The following is a 5697-nucleotide window of genomic DNA, read 5'->3' as shown; positions in this document are numbered from 1 at the left end:
GAGTCACGAGTCACAGGAAATCGGAAGTGATGTCATGCTGGACAAGAATCAGAGTCCGAATAACATTTTTTCATATTCGGACTCGAGTCCGAATAATCACTTCGGTACTTAATTGATGGCTGAATTGTAAATATATTGATAAATAAAATTTCAGTTTGCAATACTGTCCATCCCGGCTTTAAGCATGGTCATCAGGAGAAAGCGCAAGCGTGCTTAATGCCGAAGCGTGCTTGAGGGCGAAGTAAACATTGTCATTAAAAGTCAGAAACTTTTACGGACCCAAACTTTTATGCAGAACATTTTCTGAGCTGTTCCCTTTGTTCGCAAGTAGTGGTCGTGCAAAAGTGTGCGCTGTCATTTTTACTTGCCGTAGTAGTTTTTGTTTGTTTATTTTGTTTTGTGGTCGAAAGGGAAAGGAAAACTTTATTTAGATGGCCAGTCACGATACAGCACACTTCGCTTACTCACTGCCTGTGCGTACCATTGCCCGCTGTGCCACATTCATACCACCGCCTTCATCCCACCTCGCGCATGATACATAGATCTAATCATGATTATCGGATGGGCGAGGGACAAAGATGAAATCGCAGCCAGCCTCCCTTTCTCATCTCCCAGACTCTTTTTGTATTTTTTCGTCTGTGTGTAGCTTTGCCCTAGGCTAGATCCAATGTCCACGCACGCGGCTGTGTGCATCCCTCTGCCTTCCTCTCCGCGCGTATGGGTGTGTGTCCCCCATCACTTGCGCTCTTTATGTTTCACTTAACCCTCTGAGCGCTGAGCCATTTTTACCGACTTCCCTTCAGGGCTAGGTTTATTTGAGAAAAATGCTAATTTTCAATATGGCTATGAAAAAGCTCATATCTTTCTTATTTATCATAATTTCTAATTACAGTAAAAAGAAGGAAAAATGTGTCTTAAAATGAACTACCCAAATGTCTGGTCAGATGTGTTTTTTAATGATGTTGTTGTTGTTGGTATCAAAATCCTTATCATTTTTAGTCCAGCCTGCTTGGAGATCAGCAGGAATATCGATGTCCCCTTCTGGGTTTAACCTCGCTAGATCTAGATCTAGATCTACCACCCCCATCATTCACACGTAGATCTAAATCTTCTATTTGAGGACGTAATCCTTCTAACTCTTTATCACAGTTGATCGATTCCAGAAAAATATTGGGTAAATCTGAGTCTAAATCAGCAGGCGAATCCGACATTTTGAAGACTGTAAACAATATCCCAGAAAATTGCCGATAAAAAAACTCCCAAGCGATCCCCGACTGTGAAATGCGCGGCCAGCGGCACTAATAAACAATGCACTGGTGGACTGTAGTCACCAGCAGTTTAAAAAATGCCTATTATCATGTCAGCTGTATAGTTTCTAAACTCATGTCGGATCACGACCACGCGCACGCAGAGGGTTAACACACTTCACTGCTGCGGTGTAGACTGAGTTCGAACTTCGATGGGTCATCATGAAAGTATTGACTGTCTGTCTTGTAATTTTGTAAGTGAAGCGTGCCTGAAGCCGAAGTTACCGTGCTTAAAGGCGTGTAATTTATATATAGCAAAAATTCGGTAAGAGCTGTATAGCGTGCTTGAGTCCAAAACGTGCTTTATGCCGGCGTGCTTAAAGCCGGCACGGACTGTACCTCCTAAAGTTTGTATTTCCAACTAAACCGAAAGGTGCCTTACTGACATGCATGTACTTTAAACCTGAATGGGCCTAAGGGAGTGTATACAGACCCGGTAACCGGGAACAAAGTCACAAAGTATACAGACCCAGTAGGGGAACTCTTTTGTGATTTCGGAGAATTTCAGCGCCCTCTTGGCTCAGGGTAGACCTAGGTTCTTCTAGATCTATGGTCTAGATCTAGATCTAGGCAGACAGACATATAAGTCTTTGATCTAGTTTCGCGGCCAACCTAGATCTAAATGAAAATTGCGGATGTCTTTTCGATGAACGATCATTTTTCCTCCGTTTTGGAGTCTGCGGAATCACAATTTGAAGAATAGAACAAGGTACAATGTCATAATTTCAATCAAGCAGCCCCCCCCCCCCCTCTCTTTCTCTCTCTGTCTCTCTCTCTCTCTCTCTCTCTCTCTCTCTCTCTCTCTCTCTCTCTCTCTCTCTCTCTCTCTCTCTCTCTCTCTCTCTCTTTCTCTCCTCTCCTCTGTGTATCGCTCGCCTTCTCTTTTTCTTTGCTTGTTTCTGTCTTTCTTTGTCCCCACCTATTTCCCACTCTATCTTTTTCTCGTTCCCTCCTGCCAACTGGGGGCATGTCATATACATTTTGCTAGCACCCCCCCCCCCCTCTCTCTTTCTCTCTCTCTCTCACACACACACACACACACACACACACACACACACACACACACGATTTCTACCGGGTCTGGGGGGTGAAACTTCCCGTAATCACAAAAGAGTTCCCCTACCGGGTCTGTATACTTCGTGACTTTGTTCCCGGTTACCGGGTCTGTATACACTTTGTGGGCCTAATTACTTGATCTAATGAGACCTGTGTACTCAATAGTTTTCGGTCAATTGTCACTTTAGTAAGGTAGTGTCAATTGCCACTGAGTGACGCGGTGGCCATTGACACCAGCGTCAATTGCCACCGAGTGAAGCGGTGTCAAGTCTGAAAACAACGCTCTGTCTTTCTATTCATAATGTGTTACGAACACATGACATGAGAATAAGTTAGATCTAACCCAGGGGTGAAAGTTTTCCTGCTCCTGCCGGGATTTCCGGCTACTTGAACTCATCCGTGGGCCTCCCTCCGGCTACACCGGCCGGGCAAGTCTTCCATAGCCAGAGTCGTGACAGTCATTTTTATTTCGTCCACGTGCGACAAATTTCCGTTTTTTTAAAACATAGATATCTATATCTGCAGACGGCCCTCACCAGTACTTTCGGTAGGGCTAGGTATTCTTCATTTTAAAAAATGCGAATAAATAGGTATCTAGTATTAACAAAATTCGATAGCTGAAAAAAAAAAAAGGCAGAAACTACCAGGCCCCGGGAATTTGGTAAAAATCGCGGAGACCCAGGAATGGCACACGGAAAAGTCGGGAATTCCAATAAGGTCAGTAAGTTCATTTTTTCTGGTCGCGTTTGTGATATTCGTTTGGCTTTTCCGGGTCCGACAGTACGTTTCACGCGAACAGGCGGCTATGGGGGCATGCGAAAGTGTGTGACACCGAGGCTCGATCGGGAATATCAAGATCTACTTTTCCCTTTCGTTACCACCCAGAACTTGGCCGGTGATAGACTGATAGATAACGCAACATTTATGACTTGCAGGTTGTGCACTATAAACGCTGTTCCGCCATGAAAATAAATCAATATTTTGTCTCTGTGCAGTCACTTGTGAAAAAAGAAAAGAAAAGCGTCGTCTGATTGTTAACTTGTTGGGCTCGTCATCGTGACTGGTCAGTGAACTTCTGCGTGTTCGTGTCTCATGATACGACATAGTAGGCGTAGATCTACTGGCGATAGTTGGGGTCGCCAAAGTTCATTCAAAGTCTGAGAGTTTGGAAGTATAGGACTCCAGGGGGAGGAGGGGGGGATTATTGATTTATTCTTAAAGATCAAGATACTCTCAGTGGGGAGGGTGTGGAAGGCAACACCAGAGGAGAAAAAACTTGGGAGCAGATTTTTTAATTTATTATTAGAGCTCTCTACAAAGCGCGCTTTGGTGCCGGCAGTGTGTGGAATCGGGATCCGGCGTACCTTGTAAGCCTTGTTATCGAGCTTAAGTGTTTGTGTTTCATTGGGTAGGTGATAGTAAATTATAACTATATTTTAGCTTTCTGTTCAAGACTGGCAGATTTTCAGAATCAGTGTCACTGCATCTTGACCTCTTTCAGTTCCTACAACTCTTACACTGAATAGGTCTACTTGAGCCATTCAAGTTTTTACTCTACTTTGAGTTTGAGCAATAATTTTTGTCTTTCAGTTTTATAACATGAATCATGACGCCAAGTGTTATCGAATTTTTTTCCTTTGGCTCAACACCTTTTACGTCCATGTAACAACTCATATATGTCTGAAATTTACTGAAAAACAATCATTAAAGTTTAATATTAAAGGCAAAGGTATTCTTTTACTTTCCCTCCTGTCTTTAAGTACTTGATACGCTGAACACGAATATCAACTTCATTCCGTCGCAAATTACAGTGGAGTCCACTTATAACGAGTCCTGAAACAACGAGAAGTCTGTTATAAAGACACTATTCTAAAAACGCTGCTTTTTTCTCTTCTTTATCTTTGTAAATAAAATACTGCTGTTGCGCAATCAGACAGTCATGCGAGTCGGTTATAACGGAATATTGCTGCTTCTGTGCACTGGGCACAGACCAGTTAAACATATAAAATCTCGCCAGTTGAGAAAGTTGTTGGTGATCCAGAGAAAAAAGAATGGGAGAGCCCACGCGAACCAACGATGAAGGCCGGAGCGAATGAGTTCATTGAGTGGGGAGGGTGTGGCATACGCAGACAAGCAGAACACATCGCGTGATAGGCCAGCCCAGTCTAGATTATCTAGGCAAACCGTGCCTCTCACTTCTCTGGTGCGGGATGGAGAGGTCACAATGCTGTGATAGATGGAGTGAATGTGTGACATGCACACGCAGACGCAACTCACCACAGGGTGTGGTGGGTGGGGGACAACACAGCGGGCGAGTTAGCCTAGAGCCAGAGCCCTTTCTTTCTGATCGCCAACGCCGAGCTGTCAACTTTGCTTGTGCTAGAGAAGAAACCTGATTCGATTTTTGATCAAGTGAGACCTAGAGATCATGTTGAACAAAATCATCATCAGGGGAAATATAAAAGGGAATAAACAGAACACCAAACTCATAGATTAGACCTAGGTTACTATTTCTCTTGAATTTATTACGGGATCCCTTATATGAGAATCCCTCCCTCTTTATAACAGGATTCCACTGTAATAGTTTTTGAAAAATTTGATCGTTTTTAATAGAGCTATATCACACTAGGCCTAACCGCGTAATAATTTGTGCGCTTTGGACCTAATAAGTTTTCAATGACTCTCAAGCTTTTGAAGTTAACCGACTTTGGCGGCCATTTTCTTGCTAATTGAACCTCCAAAACCAGGTGACCCCCATCTTCTCTAACATAATGACAAATTTCTATACTTCTATTCAAGATAGATTAGATGTCAATGGTATTTTTTTCATTGAAAGCAAGGCAAATGAACAGGCTTTATTAAAAAGATACCAATAACTCCACATACCCAAAAATTGACGAGCGCCTCATTCCACCGCGTCGTGACACAAATGGTTTTCAAGAAAATGTACAACATTTGTTTGCAAAACATCAAAGCCAATGGATGGGGAATAAATGCAGGGGGCATAATGCCTGGAAACCCCCAGATTTGTATTGCTAGTGACATAATGATTATGCAAATGTTAGGTAGTGCTCTATGAGTTAATTTGTTTCTTCTCAGGTGTTTAAATTGTCTCTTGAATTATATTAAATCTCTGTATGTGAATTATTATTCTATAACCTCTACTTGGCACTTGTAATACTTAGAAAACATTGTCCACATCCCTTATGGCTTCTGCACACTCTTTGGCCTCTATGCAGCCTTTCTTGACCAAGGCCACCCTTTTTTCCTTGTTATTTTTTCACCTCACAAAAGGGTAATATTACATTGGTTCAACTTTCAAGACACTACCCCC

General features: G+C 42.7%; 1 protein-coding gene across 2 annotated transcripts in view; it reads left to right on the top strand.

Annotated features, from left to right (window-relative positions):
• The window catches only part of LOC101849223 (mediator of RNA polymerase II transcription subunit 10), a 22001-nt gene that overhangs the window by 12056 nt on the left and 4248 nt on the right, over positions 1-5697 (top strand). The gene's annotated exons all lie outside the window — the stretch shown is intronic.

This window comes from Aplysia californica, unplaced genomic scaffold (assembly GCF_000002075.1).
Source record: "Aplysia californica isolate F4 #8 unplaced genomic scaffold, AplCal3.0 scaffold00331, whole genome shotgun sequence".
Taxonomy (NCBI): Eukaryota; Metazoa; Mollusca; class Gastropoda; order Aplysiida; family Aplysiidae; genus Aplysia; species Aplysia californica.
The sequence above is the reverse complement of the archived record's forward strand: the minus strand, read 5'-3'. Positions and strand labels throughout refer to the sequence as shown.